Genomic DNA, 19537 nt, shown 5'->3' on the forward strand with positions numbered 1-19537 from the left:
AATATTTTGAGGTGTAAAAATTAAATGAAATTCAAATTTCATTTTCTATAGATAAAGTTTTATCAGAACACAACCAGTACATTTAAAAATGTATCACCTATGGCTGCTTTTGTACTGCAAAGGCAGAGCTGAATTGTTGCAACAAGGAATGTATGGCCCACAAAGTCTAAAACACACACTATCTGGCTCTTCCCAGATAACATTTGCCAGTTCCTGATATTAAGTACATGATTATGCTCTAAAATGATAGGATTTACATTTTAAAACACCAGATCAAATGGTTCACTTTAGTCCTTATCTCCCAGTATAATAGTCTTTCATGTTTCTAGTGAAATATTAAGTAATAACCTTATATTTAAAATGACTATGCCATAATATTGAGAGAATTTTTGTATACCCGAAAATCCACTTTCCTGATACTTGAAATTTATTAGGCATGATAAATCATTTTCTTTGGGTCAGCTTCTGATTTAAAGTGTGCAGTGGAATCTCTGAATTGAAAAATAATAGCTCCAACAGTTGATATAATATCATTTATAACAATACTGAGAAAAAAGTGAATAAATGGTTAAGTTATATAAAAAAATAATCATTGCTTGAGAGTTTCAGAATTTTGTAAACTGTCTTAGCATTAAAACTAATTCTGGAATGATTTACAGTCCAGAATAATCCTCCCACTGAAAACAACTAGAACACCATACAAAGTACAGGAGGCAACTATTTTCAGACACAGGCAGTATAGGACTATGGTCCCTGAGAAAAGGGAAGTAAAGAAGGCAAGCCCTACCATCATCCAAGGCTCTCAGCCAGGAAGCAACTCCAGTACAGCAGAAAGAACCAAAATAGAGCCTGGCAATCGTATTGACTTGAGGAGACAGAGAAAACAGTACCAGGAGGTCAAGGAAGCTAGAATTTATGGAGTAGAGTTCCAGAGAGCAGGGAAAGAGTTCCAGTAATTTAAATGAGGGTTCCCTTGAATATTTAGCTGTATAAAAACCTGTACATGAGAAGGGTAAAATTTCTTGAGACCAGCCAAGAAAAACTTCTAAGGAAAAAAAGCTAGCAGGGAGTTCTAAAACAAAGAATTCTCAGCGCTGACACAGGGCCAAAATTTCAACAAGTTCCCCTCTAGCAAGAGGGGATGAACCTCACTGAATATGCCAGGCTATTAAAAATGACCCCAGAAGGCCCACACACAGAAGCAGGGGGGGAAAGTAGTCTGAGAATAAAAGTTACTCTAGACCCTCCTGGAAGAAGCTTGGAAGCCTAGAAAGATCAAATGAATAAGCAATTAACAATGCCTACTAGGAAAAAAATCTAATATACTCTAAAGGAATACCACAAAAATAAAAAACTCAACATGTAAAATTCACAAATATATGACATTCAATTAGAAATTACTGGACACACAAAGAAGTAGGAGAATGTGGCCCATAATCAGAAAAATACGTGTCAACACAGACAGATCAGAAATGACAGACATGATAGACTTAACAGGTAAAGACATTTTTAAAGGGCATTATAAGTATGCTCCATATAAATGAAAATAGGAACACAGTGAAGAGAGAAATGAAGTATTTTAAAAATATTTTTAAAGTATTAAAAAAAATACCCAAAGAGAACTTCTAGAGATTTTATATATATATATATATATATATATATATATATATACACATACATATATATATATATATATATATGAAAATTTCACTGGATAAGATAAGCACTCATGGCAGAAAAAAAGAAATCAGTGAACTCAAAGAGCAATATAATCTATCCAAAATGAAGTTCAGAAAGTAAAATATGACTGTGAGACAAAGGAAGAATACTGTCTTAAATGTATTACATTATTTTTAAAAAGTGGTATAAAATTATTTGATAGTAGAACAGAATAACAGGGATATTATAAATCCTAGAGCAACTACTAAAATAAGTAAAGAGAATAAAAAATAAACCAATAAAGGAATAAAACAATAGAGAAAATTAAATGGAATTCAAAAGTATAATTAATTCAAAAACTGGTTATTAGAAAACAAATGGCAAGATGGTAGATTTAAACCCAACCACATTAATAAATACATTAAATGTAAATTATCTAAATTCTCCAATAAAAAGACATGAAAAAAGCAAGACCGAATATACACTGAGGGTCTCACACTAAAATAAGGAAATAGCTTAAAAATAAAAGGATAGAAAATATACCATGCAAACCAAAATCTTAAGAAATACCACATTTATATCAGAGAAGATAGAAGACAAAACAAAAATAGCATCAGAGATAATGAGAGATATTTCATAATGATCAAGGGATCACTTCACTTGGAAGATGAAATAATTCTAAATGTGTATGTACATAATACCAGAACAAAAACTTATAGACCTGAGGGGAGAAACAAACAAGTACCCAGAACAGTTGGAGACATCAATACTCCTCCCTCAGTACCTGAAAAGAACAGGTACACTGAAAGTCCAGCAAAGACTTGAGCAGCACTCTCAATTCAATTGATGTTCATAGAACATCCCAATCAACAGCAACAAAATAAAAAGTTCTATACTGCCCATGAAATGTTTACCAAGATAGCCTACCTGCTGAACCAGGAGTGCGTCTTAACAAATTAAAAAAAGAAAAAGAAACTATACATAGTACATTCCCTTATCACAGTGGAATTAAATGAGAAATGAAAACCAAAAATGAAGAAGAAAGTACGAACACTTACAATATCTGATTTCTGGGGTTAACATCCACATAGTTGGGTATATAGTTTGGTACACTGCAGCAATCCACATAGTTTGGTAAAAGCCTAATGATAACATATAGAAAACTGGAACTGAACAGAAAATCCAAAAATAGACTATAAAATACTCAGTCAATTAATTTTTTAAAGTGCCATGGTAACTCAATGCAGGAAGAAAAAATTTCAACAAATGTTGCTGAAACAACTGGATATTCATATGGAAAAAAATGAATTTTTCTTCTATGTGACAAGATTTTGTATATGTAAAAAGACTAAATGAAAATACATTATAAACCTAAGAGTAGAACGTAAAACTACAAAGCTTCAAGAAGAAAACAGGGACAAATTATTTTACTACTTTAGGATAGGCAAAAATTCAAAAGCATGAACCATATAAAAAAAGAAATACAGAAATAGTAAACCATACTTTACTTCACCTCATAAACCATACTCTATCAAAATTAAAAACTTTTGCTGTTTTAAAAACATCATTAGAAAAACTAAGTGGCCAGTAATTACATTAAATGATAAAAACCACAAGATACCAGTTCACACTCATTAAATGGCTACATTTAGAAAAGACTGACAATCCTAAATACTGGTGAGGATATACAGCTGTGATGCCTAAATACTGGTGAAGATGTAGAGCTGCATTCATGCACCCTCTAACACAATAGCCACATGTAATCATTTAAATTTCAATTGATAAACTGAATAAATTAAAAAAAAATTAACTTCCTGAAATGTACTAGCCATATTTTACCTGCTTAACTACATGTGGCTAGTGGTTACAGTACTGGACCGTGCTGATATAAGACATTTTCATTATTTCAGAAAGTTCTATAGAATAAAATTAATTTAAAATATCTGAAGTGTTCAGACATTACTTGCAGGTATGTAAAATTTTACCATCACTTTAAAAAAGCTTGACACCTTCCTTCAAAGTTGAATAAAACTTACCAAATAACCCAACAATTGTCCTCTTAGATATCCACCCAGCAGGGTTAGTATCATTAGAGACCTAGTGGGGAGCTGGAACTTCCACTCCTACTAAAACATAGCAGCAGCTTTCTCCCAAATGTCAATGGAGGGTAAGCGGTACCCTGCACTTACATTTCTAGCTGGCAATACCCTGTCAGGGTAGTATCAAAAGAGGTCTGCTCAACTGAAATAAAATGTAAAGTATCATGACATAATTGTCCAGGTTTTAACTGAAAACCACTCAATGAGACTAACATACTGGAAAGAAATGAAAAATAGAAAGTCTAAGAAACAGAATGTCTTAGCAAAGAAATACAAAGAATAAGATTATTATAAAAAATAGAAGATACAAAGAATAAAGTTATAGAACTGAAATTATAATAATTGAAATTAGAAATCCAATAGATGGGCTAAACAAGAGAATGGAGAGGATAGAAGAAAAAAATCAGTAACTAAAAGATAAAACAAATTAAATTTTAAAAAAAGATAAAACACTAGAAGTTACCCATCCTAAATAACATAAAGGACATAGACTGAATGCAAATGAACAGAGCCTCAGGGAACCATGAAATTATACCAAAAGTTCAAACATTCAAGTCATCCCAGTCTTGGAAGTGAGGAGAAAAAGAGCAGGGCTGGAAAAATATTTGAAAAAATATGGTTGAAAAATTTTCCCTAAATTGGCAAAAGACATAAATCTATAGATTCGAGAAGCTGAACAAACTTCAAACAGAGTAAACCCAGAGAAATCCACACCAAGACATACCACAGTCAAACTTCTGAAAACTAAACACAATAAAAAAAAATCTTAAAAGCAGCAAGAGAGAAAAGATCCTTTATCTACAGGGAAAAACCAATTTGACCATCAGTGGATTTCTCATAAGAAGCCATACAAGCCAAAAGGAACTGGCACAATCTTTTTCAAGAGCTAAAAGAAAAAGAACTGTCAACCCAGAATTTTTCCTCCAGAAAAATATCATTGAGGGAATGAAGAGAAAATGAAGGATATTCTTAGGCAAAGGAAAGTTAAGAGAATTTATTTCTAGCTGACTTGCCCTAAAAGAATGGATAAAGAAAGTTCTCTAAATTGAAAGGAAATGAAAAAAGATGACATCTTGGAACATCAGGAAGAAGGCCAAAAGGGTAAAACTATGGATACTAGCTATACTGTGAATAATAGTTCTTCTTCTCTTGTCTTCCAAATTATGTCTGATTGTTTAGGCAAATATTATAATACTGTCACAATGTATTAAAGAAAATATTTAAAATAAGTAGATACAAAATTATGTACACATGCATATAATATATACCTATAAATAATACAACTTATATTTTAAAATATTAAGTCAATTAAATGAGGGCAAATAAAGGGACCAAAGGAAGGTAAGGATTCTACACTTTGCTTGCAGTACTAAAATGTAGCAGTGCTAGTAGCAGTATTGTACAGGAGACTGTGGTATGTTATAATTATACAATGTAATATCTAGAGCAATGATGAAAAAGTTGTACAAAGCAATACCTTTTAAAACACTACAGTGGGTCAACACGGAATTCTAAAAAGTATTCAAGTAATGCACAGAAAAACAGGAAAAAGAAAAGAAAAATGGAAAAGAAGAAACAAATGAAATATAAAAAATTAAAGGTCCGATTTAGGTCCTAACATATCAATAATTACCTTAATTAGCAACAGACTCAAACTGGAAGCAACTAAAATGTCCTATAATGGATGGTTAAACAAATTGTGGTACCTCAATACTATGAAATACTAAATCAGCAATAAAAAGGAATGAACACAGTATAATTTGGGTGTATCTCAAGGGCATTATGCTAAATGAAAATAGCCAGTCTCAAAGGTTATATATCATGTAATTCCATCAATATGACATTTTTTACAATTTTTTAAATTTATTTTTAATTGGAGGATAATTGCTTTACAATGTTGTGTTGGTTCTGCCACACAACACCGTGGATTAGCCACAAGTATACATATATCCCCTTCCTCTTGAACCTCTCTCCCATCCTTCCCATTCCACCCCCTAGGTTATCACAGAGTACCAGGCTCAACTCGCTGTGTTATATAGCAACTTCCCAATTCATCCCACTCTCTCTTTCCCCCACTGTGTCTACAAGTCTGTTTTCTATGACGGTGCCTCTATTCTTGCCTTGTAAATAGGTTCATCAGTAACATTTTTCTAGATTACATACATATATGTGTGTTAATATATAATTTTTCTCTTTCTGGCTTAATTCACTCCGCATAACAATCTCTAGGCTCATCCACCTCAAAAGAACAGACTCAGATTTGTTCCTTTTTGTGGCTGAGTAAGATTTCATTGTATATATGGACCACAGTTTCCTTGTATGTTCATCTGTTGACAGACATCTAGGTTACTTCCATGTATATGACATTCTTGAAATGACAAAATCATAGAGATGGATAATAGATTAGTGGCTGCAAGGAGTTAAAGGTAGTTGAGAGGAGGAGGTGTGTGGGTGTGTGTGTGTGTGAGACTATAAAGGGGCAGAAGGAGGGAAGTTTTTCTGGTGAGATTGCAATCTTGGTTATATGAATCTACATATGTGATAAAACGCCAAAGAACTATTACTCATTTTATACCAATATCAGTTTCTTGATTTTGATATTATTATTCTACAGTTATAGTAGATGTAACTAATAGAAACTGGGTGAACGGTAAAGAGGATATCTCTACATGATACTATCTTTGCAACGTCCTGTGAATTTGTAATTATTTCAGAGTATAAAGTGAACCAACATTGTGAATACTTTGAGTTCATTATCAAGGTTTCTAGGTTTCCCAGATGGCACAGCGGTAAAGAATCCTCCTGTCAAGCGGGAGATGTGGGTTCTATTTCTGGGTTGGGAAGACCCCCTGGAAAAGGAAATGGCCACCAACTCCAGTACTCTTGCCTGGAAAATTTCATGGACAGATGAGCCTGACAGGTTACATACAGCTCATGGGGTCGCAAAGAGCTGGACACGACTTAGTAACTGAACAGCAGCAGCAGCACCAAGCTTTTAATAATATGTGTAAGTAAAAATTTTTCCTTTTTTCTTAAAAAAAAAAAAGCCACAACATCCTTATTTATAATAACTAAAACCTGGAAACAACTCAAATGTTCATTAATAGGTGAATGACTAAACAAATGGTTATGTAATTGTACAATAGAACGCTCAGTTCAGTTCAGTCGCTCAGTTGTGTCCCACACTTTGCGACCCCATGAATTGCAGCACACCAGGCCTCCCTGTCCATCACCAACTCCCGGAGTTTATCCAAATTCATGTCCATTGAGTTGGTGATGCCATCCAACCATCTCATCCTCTGTTGTCCCTTTCTCCTCCTGCCCTCCATCCCTCCCAGCGAAAGGTCTTTTCCAATGAGTCAACTCTTCCCATGAGGTCAAAGTATTGGAGTTTCAGCTTCAGCATCAGTCCTTCCAATGAACACCCTGGACTGATCTCCTTTAGGATGGACTGGTTGGATCTGCCTGCAGTCCAAGGGACTCTCAAGCATCTTCTCCAAAACCACAGTTCAAAAGCATCAATTCTTCGGTGCTCAGCTTTCTTCACAGTCCAACTCTCACATCCATACATGACCGCTGGAAAAACTATAGCCTTGACTAGACAGACCTTTATTGGCAGAGTAATGTCTCTGCTTTTTAATATGCTATCTAGGTTATTGACTATGCCAAAGCCTTTGACTGTGTGGATCAGAATAAACTGTGGAAAATTCTGAAAGAGATGGGAATATCAGACCACCTGACCTGCCTCTTGAGAAACCTATATGCAGGTCAGGAAGCACCAGTTAGAACTGGACATAGAACAAACTGGTTCCAAATAGGAAAAGGAGTACATCAAGGCTGTATTGTCACCCTGCCTATTTAACTTATATGCAGAGTACATCATGAGAAACGCTGGGCTGGAAGAGGCACAAGCTGGAATCAAGATTGCCAGGAGAAAAAAAAAAAAGAGATTGCCAGGAGAAATATCAATAACCTCAGATATGCAGATGACACCACCCTTACAGCAGAGAGTGAAGAGGAACTAAAAAGCTTCTTGATGAAAGTGAAAGAGGAGAGTGAAAAAGTTGGCCTAGAGCTCAACATTCAGAAAACTAAGATCATGGCATCTGGCCCCATCACTTCATGGGAAATAGATGGGGAAACAGTGGAAACAGTGTCAGACTTTATTTTTTTGGGCTCCAAAATCACTGCAGATGTTGATTGCAGCCATGAAATTAAAAGACAATAGAACACTACTTAGCAACTAAAAAAGAATAAATCACTTATATACAAAACATGGATGAATCTCAAAAATATTAAGCTGAGGGAAAGAAGCCACACACACAAGAGTTCACTGTGAATAGTTCCACTTATGCAACATTCTGGAATAGGCAAAACTAAAGTAATGAAGTACATACAGATCAGTAGTTGTCAGGGGTTTAAATGTAGGTAGAGGCTTTGAACAAAAAGGAACAGTCTGAAGGATTTTCTGGGATGATGGGTTTACCTGTAACCAGTTTGTAGTAGTAGTTTACATGAATCCGTATATGTGTTAAAGCTCACAGAACTAATTTTTAAAAAGTCAATTTTACTGCATGTAAAAATTTAAAACAATGATAAAAACCATCATCTCCCATCACAGCTTTTCAAGTCCCATTTTCAATAACTGATATATCGGAAAAAGAGTACAGCTGAATCTTGAACAATGTGGGTTTGAACAGTATGGGTCCACTTACATGCAAATATCTTTCAATACTAAATTCAGTACTCAATATTTTTCAGTACTACACCATAGTTAGTTGAATCTCTATTTGTGGAGGAACTGGAAATGCAGAGGGAAGACTATACATGATACCTGGATCAACCCCATTATTCAAGGGTCAGCTGTATTCAGTTCCTACTACTGTCACTACCTAGCTGGTACTGAGTAACTTACCTTCTAACCCTTGGTTTTTCTTTGAAAAATGAAATAATTAAATGATCTCCAAAGCTTACTTCTATTCTAAAACCTATTCATATTTCATGCTTCTGTTAAATTTGTTGTATCTCAGAATTAATAAGGAACACAAAACATATCCATGTACTCAAGTGGATTCTATAATCCTTCTTCAGACATTGTGGGCTGGCTTTCAATATTCTCTACTATTGGTGTTATTTCTGTGATCTTTTTATGGGCTGTTAATGTCTAGCTTTGGAGAAGGAAATGGCAATCCCCTCCAGCATTCTTGTCTGGAGAATCCCATGGACAGAGAAGCCTGGTGGGCTACTGTTCATGGGGTCACAGAGTTGGACACAACTGAGTGACTGAGCACAATGTCTAATCTTAGTTATTAGCTTTGAGTAGATGATCTTTGGATAGGACTCTCCCCTATTAGTAATAACCAGGCCTCAGCCTGTATTTGTACTCCCTTTATTACATCAGTCCTTCTCTATAGTTTGCTTTTAAAGTCTGTGAACCAGCATTCATGCTAGCAAAATGACATCTGCTATTTTTAATTTTATAAGACATATGGTATTGGTATTACTGGGGAAGAGAAAGCAAGCCATTTTTAAATGGTTTTGCTCAATATAATAATGTGCTTTTTTTTGGTTTACCCTGTATGGAAAATCCAGAGTTCCCAAAATCTTTTACTCCTTCTTATCTCCTGTAGAAGACCTGCAGACTAGCAAGTCTTATACTGAAATGCTCTCTTCCCACACAAGAATGAGCAAAGCCAGCGAGGGGACTCACATAATTTTAATTCCAAATTTAGTGTTCATAGAAAACCCTGGTTGCAATCTCAAATGGCCTTTGGTTTAATTCTTTTTTTTTTTTTTTTGAGATGGAGTTTTATAAAAGAAATAAGACTAGAGAACAAACGATTATTTATTTCAACAAGTTATATCCAACAAATAATTTTTGAATACTTAGAAAAATCAGCCAATCTTCTCGTTTTGAGAAATAAGAAAAATAAAAGTGGCACACATATATACCAACAAGTATTCAATTAACTATGCTTGCTTGATTGATACTATTTTTCTCTAATAAATCCAAATACCAGGCAACTACAGATGAACTGATAATACAAATATAGGTCAGCAGATTCTGTAACTCTCCTTTATCACCTACACTTCCTTTAAAAAAATATGAATCAATTCATTTACTTCTTTAAGATATATACTAAAATATAAAATAAGTCCTGAGGTACATATAACTGTTAAACAGCAGTACATTTGGAAAAGGAAAGCTAACTAATATTTCCTTATAATTCCACTGCTATGTTAACCTTTAACGAAGATGCAAATTTTACTTTATTGAATTTCCTCAGTGTTGAGATCACACACATAAATACACACACACACACACACACACACACACACACACACACAAATCAATATCTCTGTATTTCCCTCACTGCCATCCTCAGATTTACTAAAGATGACATTGAAAAGGATCTGAGAGTTCCTCAAATTCCTATACATCTATAAGAACTTATCTCATTCTTAGAAAGTACCCTGATACAGAAACTAAACTCCATAGAAGAAAGCAAATCTACATTAATATTGAATCAATATCGTGACAGAACACTTTTTTAGTGCTACCAAATTTCTAAACAAGGCTGAAAAAAAAAGTGTTTCAATCATTTAGTTATGGGCGTGCTAAGTCACTTCAGTCATATCTGACTTTTTGCGACTTCACAGACTGCAGCCCTCCAGGCTCCTCTGTCCATGGGATTCTCTAGGCAAGAATACTAGAGAGCGTTGCCATGCCCTCCTCCAGGGGATCTTCCCGACCAAGGGATCCAATCCATGTCTCCTGCAGCTCTTCCACTGCAGACAGATTCTTTACCACCAAGCCACTGGGGAGCCCTATTTTCTTATAGAAGTAGTTTAAGAAATTAAAAAGCTTAATGGAGTAAACCCATGTCTTCTCAACCATTCCTGTACTGAGAGAATGTTTTAAAATGAATGAGGCATCAGACTGGAAGCCTGGCTCTTTAACCCTAGTGCCAAACAAAAGAAACTAACAAATCACAGGAAAAAAAGTCCAATCACTTAAAAAAATTCTAAGCCCTCAGCTAAACATAACTTTATTATGACCACTAAATCAGAACTGGCCAATGAGAAGCTAATTGTAGTCCTTAAAACTTACTGTAGTCTGGGTAAGTAAGATAGAGTCATATTATAACAGGTACAATTCAATAAAAAACTGTTTATGTCAGATGTTTAAAGCTTCTAGAAGACTAGTTCCAGAGATATCTCAAAATAAAAACTAAATATCAAGTATTCTAAAGTGGTGTTTTCATTTTTTTCCTTTAAAGAATCTTAAAAGCAATGGTTGAAAAATACCCTTGCACATGTTTTGAGGTCAGATACAACACTGAGAATTTAAGTTTTCCTCAGATGCCATTTCCCTGAATACCATGGATCTGATGGTATTAAAATGGGAGTTAGCTAAAAGGTGGAGCTCTGTAGCAAAGGGCATGTGGGAGAAATGTCAGCTTGTGGGACAAGAGAATCTTTCAAATTAAAGACTCCTAAGGAAAGAAAGATTTCAAGAAGAACATTTTCTTTTCTAATTTAAGTAAAATCTTATTTAATGTTGCTTTAAATTTTGTTATGCATCTATTACATCCTTTATTGTTTTCTTCATTTGACAAAACATATGGAAGATCCTCCATTTACTAGTTCTATAAAATAGTTTATTAAAAATTTTAATATAAAATTAAAAAAAAGATTTTTACTAATGACCAAATTTTCATATCCACAGAGAAAGCATCATCACACCATATAATCTAGAAAACGACCTCCTTTTAAGGAAGGACAATTGGGGGACCAGAACTGTAAAAGAATAACGACTAACATCCATAAACTAGTTTTAATATAATTTTCTTTCCAATTAAAATATATATATTGTTTACAGAAAGCTACCAAAGTAAAGGAATCTATTGATCTGTACAGAAAGATCACTGGCATGGGAACAGTTAATGCTTCCAAAACTACCAAGTGGAAATAGGAAAGAAAACTGAGTTCACATCACTAAAGGCAATGAAATAATGAAATGATTTTCAGTAAAATTTAGCTTCCCACACATATTTTTGTTCCTTTGCCTTATATCCTTTTGAATTAACTGTCTTAAATTTTCCTTAGGTAATTTACAATTTATTTTTTACATTTAAAATCGCTCAGTCATGTCTGACTCTTTGAGACCCCATGGACTATAGTCCATGGAATTCTCCAGGCCAGAGTACTGGAGTGGGTAGCCTATCCCTTCTCCAGGGGATCTTCCCAACCCAGGAATCGAACCGGGGTCTCCCGCATTGCAGGAGGATTCTTTATCAACTGAGCTATCAAGGAAGCTAAAATCTGACACTTGTAGTTTGTTTCCTCCTGCCGATTAAGAGAGAGATAAAAAATATCTGACACTTGCAGCCTATTTCCTCCATTTGGAGACCCCTAGCCTTCCTACCTGTTACCCTCTGGTTTCCCACTTTTCTTTTAGGAGAATTAAGTACTTGATTATGAAGTATGGTTTCTCTATGAACTACTTCATTGTGGATAAAGCAATTCAAATAGTACACTACTGATAAATACAAAAATACTAAAAGACCATTATACCCACTCCTCATCCAGGAAAAAATGAAAACAAAGATTAAATCAATGCAGATCTGAGTTTTTGCCATTCCCTTCCCTCTTTGTTCCTGCTATTTATACTGCTTGTAGTCATTACTACATTTATACTGGGAAACATTTGTTTTTCCTGCTTGGATTTATTTCATAAACCACTAAATTCTCACTTTCTCCTGCAGTAAGACTTCATCACAAAGGTATAATTAATCCCACTAAAGCAAGAAAAAAAAAAGAAAACTCTAGGTTTAGTCACTCATTTAGTTTAGGCTCAGCTATGTGACCCTAGGCCAATTCAATTGCTCTTTTGTACAATAATGATGACGCTAGGTAATCTACAAGATTGTGATGAAGCTTGTGTGAGATTAAGGTAGGTGAAAGGGTTTTGGGTGTTTAAAGCGTCATATAAATGTAAGGGTCTCAGTTTCTGCATCTATCATATGGGAGGATTCAGTTTGATGATCTCTAAAGATGTCTCATCTCTAAAAATGCATTGATATTTACATATGAAACACATTAAAAAATCTATTTACTCTTGGGATAATTTCATAGTTGTAAGAGACTTAGGGAACAATTAACTTAACCCTCTCATCTCACAAAATGAGTCCAAAAGTAGACTAAGAGACTGGTATATAACACAAGTCAGTAGGAAAGTTGGGAGCAGGAAGGACACAGACCAGACTCTTACCTCAAAATCCCTTCTATCATGTGATGCCGTTCACTGTTTTGTGAATTTAAACTGTCTTCACCACAGTTTAGACAATTACCTTTACAAACTGGAATGGAAAGCTAAAATGGAAAGCTTATTAAGAAAATGTAAATATTACTTTGGTGAGGATGATTTAACTGTTAACAGTCCAATTAAGAATGTTTACAAATGACTTTTTTTTTGGCAAGGAGAAATATCAATAACCTCAGATATGCAGATGACACCACTCTTATGGGAGAAAGTGAAGAGGAACTAAAGAGCCTCTTGAAGAAAGTGAGAGGAGAGTGGAAAAACCTGGCTTAAAACTCAACATTCAAAAAATGAAGATCATGGCATCTGTTCCCATCACTTCATGGCAAAGAGATGGGGAAACAATGGAAACAGTGAGAGACTTTATTTTCTTGGGCTCCAAAATCACTGCAGATGGTGAGTGCAGCCATGAAATTAAAAGATGCTTGCTCCTTGAAAGAAAAGCTATGACCAACCAAGACAGCATATTAAAAAGCAAAGACATATAAATTATAAGTAAGGTGAAAAGACAGCCCTCAGATTGGGAGAAAATAATAGCAAATGAAGAAACAGACAAATGATTAATCTCAAAAATATACAAGCAACTCCTGAAGCTCAATTCCAGAAAAATAAATGACCCAATCAAAAAATGGGCCAAAGAACTAAACAGACATTTCTCCAAAGAAGACATACAGATGGCTAACAAACACATGAAAAGATGCTCAACATCACTCATTATTAGAGAAATGCAAATCAAAACCACAATGAGGTACCATTACACGCCAGTCAGGACGGCTGCTATCCAAAAGTCTACAAGCAATAAATGCTGGAGAGGGTGTGGAGAAAAGGGAACCCTCTTACACTGTTGGTGGGAATGCAAACTAGTACAGCCACTATGGAGAACAGTGTGGAGATTTCTTAAAAAACTGGAAATAGAACTGCCATATGACCCAGCAATCCCACTACTGGGCATACACACTGAGGAAACCAGATCTGAAAGAGACTCGTGCACCCAATGTTCATTGCAGCACTGTTTATAATAGCCAGGACATGGAAGCAACCTAGATGCCCATCAGCAGATGAATGGATAAGGAAGCTGTGGTACATATACACCATGGAATATTACTCAGCTGTTAAAAGAATTCATTTGAGTCAGTTCTAATGAGATGGATGAAACTGGAGCCCATTATACAGAGGGTAGTAAGCCAGAAAGATAAAGAACATTACAGCATACTAACACATATATATGGAATTTAGAAAGATGGTAACGATAACCCTATATGCAAAACAGAAAAAGAGACACAGAAGTACAGAACAGACTTTTGAACTCTGTGGGAGAAGGTGAGGGTGGGATGTTTCGAAAGAACAGCATGTATATTATCTATGGCGAAACAGATCACCAGCCCAGGTGGGATGCATGAGACAGGTGCTCAGGCCTGGTGCACTGGGAAGACCCAGAGGAATCAGGTTGGAGAGGGAGGTGGGAGGGGGGATTGGGATGCGGAATACGTGTAACTCTATGGCTGATTCATATCAATGTAAGACAAAACCCACTGAAATGTTGTGACGTAATTAGCCTCCAACTAATAAAAAAAATAATAATAATAATAAATAAAAAAGCAAAGACATTACTTTGCCGACAAAGGTCTGTACAGTCGAGGCTATAGTTTTTGCAGTAGTCATGTATGGATGTGAGAGCTAGACAATAAAGGAAGTTGAGCACTCGGGCCTGGTGCACTGGGAGGACCCAGAGGAGTCGGGTGGAGAGGGAGGTGGGAGGGGGGATCGGGATGGGGAATACGTGTAACTCTATGGCTGATTCATGTCAATGTATGACAAAACCCACTGAAATGTTGTGAAGTAATTAGCCTCCAACTAATAAAATAAAATTAAAAAAAAAAGAAAGAAAGAAAGTTGAGCACTGAAGAATTGATGCTTTTAAATTGTGGTGTTGGAGAAGACTCTTGAGAATCTTTGGACTCTCGAGGAGATCAAACCAGTACATCTGAAAGGAAATCAATCCTGAATATTCATTGGAAGGACTGATGCTGAAGCTGAAACTCCAATACTTTGGCCACCTGATGCAAAGAGCTGATTCATTAGAAAAGACCCTGATGCTGGAAAGATTAAAGGCAGAAGAGGATGACAGAGGATGAGATGGTTGGATGGCATCACCGACTCGATAGACATGAGTTTGAGCAAGCTCCAGGAACTGGTGATGGACAGGGAAGCCTGGTGTGCTGCAGTCCATGTGGTGCAAAGAGTTGGACAAGACTGAGCGACTGAACTGAACTGAACTGACAAATGACACAAATCGCAAAAGGAGCTTACATCAAACTGTCCAGCTATTCACTTGATTTGTGTGACATTCAATTTTAAGTCAATAGGTATGATGTAAACCCTATCTAACCTTTCACAATAAAGAGGTTCAATTCTGCTTTTGTTACTTACTAGCTACGTGATTCAGGGCAATTTATTTCCCTGAGCTTCAGCCTCTTCCGTTTTCTTTAAAACAGAGATAATACCAAGTATGTCACCTGGTTATTCTGAATTAGCTCATGTTAAATGATCTAGCTCATGTTAAGACCCTATATATCAGTACCTGGCACATACCAAGTGCTGTACAAATATTATTTTCCTTCTCTAATTTCTTAAACTTTAGGGGAATAGAGAATGTTTCCTCTCCTTTTACTTTATCAGAAATATTTATTAAATTAAATATATGGGGTCCTGGTCCTTCCACTTCAGTTACAAGCAGTTGTACAACTAAACCTAAATAAAATGAGGAGCAGTGTGACAAAATGGAAGACATATGGGGTTTAGAGTCAACAAATCTGAATCTGAATTCTGGTCTGACTACACACTAGCTTTTTACCTTGAGCAATTTACCAGACCTCTCAAGCTTCTTATCTAGCTTTTTATCATTCTGTTGTTCATATTCACAGATATGGCAAATACCTAGAAAGGGGCATGTCTTATTAATCTCTGCCTCTTCCATACTAAGGTAGAGTTCAAAATTATAAGATCTGCTGCTAGAATAAGGCAAGAGACTGAAAAGAAAGAGAGAGAGAGACTCAAGATTAGAATAAACATGTTACATTAAGAAAAGAAAAAGTACAAACCCAATTTAACTGGCACCAACTGTAGGCATTATGTCATTGCTTCCTTTTCTTTCCTTAGGAATGGGCCTCAATTATTCTTTTCCTACAGGATGATGCAACGTGGGAAATGTGTGTTAGTGAAGGTCAGTTGACTCAGACTTTAAAATTGAGCATTTTAAAATTTACCATACAGCAGTACTTACCACAATACTCATTCTATTTAATGAACTTTTTAAAATAGATAAAATATCCAAGAGGTGTTTTACTTTAGAAAATACTATAGGTTTAAATAGCCTTAAGAAAAACCCCAAGTCTCATACTATGGGCAGATTCCTTACTGTCTGAGCCACTTGGGAAGCCCTTAAAAAAGTAACCTTACCTCAAACATTACTTTCAATGAATAACAATACTTTGTTAAAGAGGACTTAACTAGTCAGGATAGGATTGCAGAAAGCAGTATGTACAGATGCTTCTAGAGCTATATGCCTTAATCTTTTGAGTGAAGGGTGAGTGGTGAGGTATTATACACAACCAGGAGAATCTGATGAAAGCTACAAATTGCATGCTCAGAAAAAGACACATACATGCATCATATTTTACATATAATTTTAGTTGAGTCATGAAGCCCAGTAATTACCCTGTAAATCTCTAAAATCTGTTAGCCGATGCTAAGCAACCTCTGTTTTTGAATTTTTCAAAATAATGGACTTAAAGGATTTTACAACCTTAAGCAATTTAGCAGTCATCTAATGCAAACTGCTAATACTAATAAAGAAATAGTGCCCCAGAAAGATAAAAAGAATTAGGTAAAGCCGTGTTGCACCCAGGAACAAAGACATGTCCAACTATCATACTAATCTACATAAGACTGACAAGGCAGAATTTAGTATAAATCCGTGCCTTTGGGTCAGAATAATTATCACAATGGAACCAGAATAGGAGACTTTCAAATGATCTCTTGGCCTAAACACATAATAGATCATCACTGATGGTTAAGAAAAGGAAATTTGGAGTTACATGGCACGTGAAAAAGTTGACAAAGGCACTAAATCTTTCTTATTCTCAGGTTCTTCAAAACAAAATGGAAAAATAATAAAACTTACCCTTGTAGGGTTATTTGAATGATAAAATCCTATAACACAGTGCCTAGGTATATCCCCTGGAGGAGGAAATGACAACCTACTCCAGTATTCTTGCCTGAAAAATCCCATGGACAGAGGAGCCTGGTATTATAGTTGGGCTACAGTTCATGGGGTCGTAAAGAGTTGGATACGACTGAGCACAGCACATCTGCAGAAACAAGGTACACAGTAGGTGCTCATGAAATGATATGAATTTTAACATATTTCTTGTCAAGTCATGGAATTAGGTAAAATATCAAATAAAATCTCAAAGTAAATGAGATGCTTTCCAGCTAAATAAAATAACTAGCAAACATTTACAAACTATCTATACTATATTATTCAAGGTTTTACCAAGGATACAAAAGGATAAAGCTGTCCTCCTGTGTTCTCTTTTCAAGCAAAGACACAGAGATTTTTCCTGCTCAGTTTCTGCCTTGGGTTCCTCTTTCCCTTTTCACTTTCTTGTTTAGCTGCTCAGTCGTTCTGACTCTTTGCGACCCTTTGGATTGTAGCCCGCCAGGCTCCTCTGTCCATGGGATTTTCCAGGCAAAAATACTGGAGTGAGTTGCCATTTTCTTTTCCATTCCTTTCCCCTGAGGGCTCAGCTTTTTGCCTACTTCATATCTACCCACATTCTCTGTGCTCCAACCAGGACTGAAAGGATCCCCACATGAATATCTCTAATCCTAACCTTTCATCTGAGCATCATATGCCTATATTCTGCTTTCTATATGCTTCCACTTGAAAGTACTATAAGTACAATACATCAAAAACTTTTCCTAACATCTATTCCTTCTTTAAATTCCCTGGTATGGTTACTAACAGCACCACAGCCACTTAGACACTTAAATCAAAGTCTGACAGTAATCTCACATTTCACCAATTACTTTAAATGTCTGATTCATTTCTACCCTAAACACTTTTCACGTCTATGTCCTCAACTTCACCCCTATTAATGGTATCCAAATCCAGGTCATTGTCTCTCAATATGACTAACTCAGTAATCTATCTGGTTTACTCTCCTGTATGCATGCACTCTTACTCTACCTCAAAGCCATTTACCATACTCCCATTAAAATGATCACTCTAAAATGAAAATCCTGCCACACCTGTCACACTCTTCAAAAGCTATTATTCACAGGATAAGGATAAAGTCCAAGTTCATCCACAAAACAAATGCCCACATATGATACAGAAAGCCCTCCAAGACTTGGCTCATGCCTGTCTCTTCATCTTCATTTCCTATCTCCCACTTCATCACACTACAGCCATACTGAACTACTTGTCAAACTTCATGCTGTTCTCTTAGGCAATATAAACTTATGCTCCTTCCACAAATAGGAAATTCTTACTTGTTCTTCCAGATTGAGGTCCAGGATCACCTTCTCTGGGAAGCCTCCAGAGTACACTTTCCTACCCCACTAAGCTCACACATCATCACAACAGCACTCAGGAGATTTTTGTTAAACTGAACTGAAACTAAGAAAACTAACAACAAAGAGCAAATAATTTATACATACAAAGCCAGTGAGAAGGGCAACTAGGTCAATTTCAGTGCTTCTTTAGAGAAAAGTCTTGATCTGGGGATACAAGCAGAGATTGTTCACAGATTGTTGAAGAAAAGAAATTAAAGTATTTGAGTGAGTAAAACAGAGATGGAAATGGACACATTTAGAGGAGACACATGTAAGAAAAGACTGGAGGATAATAAACAGCTAATATAAACTCACAAATGTAGCCATCAATATAAAATGATTTAGAGACACAACCAATAAATCACCAAAGATTTTTAAACAGTTTTCTCTGGAACTATATGATTTAATTCCCATTTATAGATACTACCCTGTACTTCAATTAGGGAGATATTAATTGAGAAAGATATGTTCATCTTTTAGTTAATCTCTTGCATTGTTATAAGTCTGAGAAGGTATTCCCACTTAGTTACCATGTACTGAAGAACTCTACACAAAATCCTGAAATTATAACATATCTCTACATAGCACAATAGTTCACTGAAATTGGAACAAGGTAACACAGACTTTCTTTCAGTTAGTTCAAGGGCTAGTCAATCTCCTTAAATAATCATTAATATTGGAACACTAGGTTGCTCCAAATCAGCAGTGGAAAATGAAACTACAGAAAATTCAACATCAATTCACAGAGGAATTCAACTGTAAATACCCTGCTTTCTGAATGCAGAATTCAAGAATATCAATCCTGAAACTTAAATACACTAGTTATAACACAGAA

At 35.6% G+C, this 19537-nt stretch overlaps 1 protein-coding gene across 11 annotated transcripts in view; it reads right to left on the reverse strand.

The window, feature by feature from the left end:
• Nucleotides 1-19537, reverse strand: part of PEAK1 (pseudopodium enriched atypical kinase 1) — a 309359-nt gene that overhangs the window by 156035 nt on the left and 133787 nt on the right. For 3 of the 11 annotated variants that reach the window (XM_065906966.1, XM_065906970.1, XM_065906971.1), the window contains exon 3: nt 16185-16266. The exons of 6 other annotated variants lie outside the window; for them this stretch is intronic. The gene's annotated coding sequence lies outside the window, so the exon portion shown is untranslated. Of the gene's footprint in view, nt 1-16184; nt 16267-18807; nt 18874-19537 lie in introns of those variants that run through there. 2 more of the 11 variants (XM_065906967.1, XM_065906974.1) reach the window with 2 other exon arrangements.

The sequence above is a fragment of the Muntiacus reevesi genome, chromosome 15, assembly GCF_963930625.1.
Source record: "Muntiacus reevesi chromosome 15, mMunRee1.1, whole genome shotgun sequence".
NCBI classification, from domain to species: domain Eukaryota; kingdom Metazoa; phylum Chordata; class Mammalia; order Artiodactyla; family Cervidae; genus Muntiacus; species Muntiacus reevesi.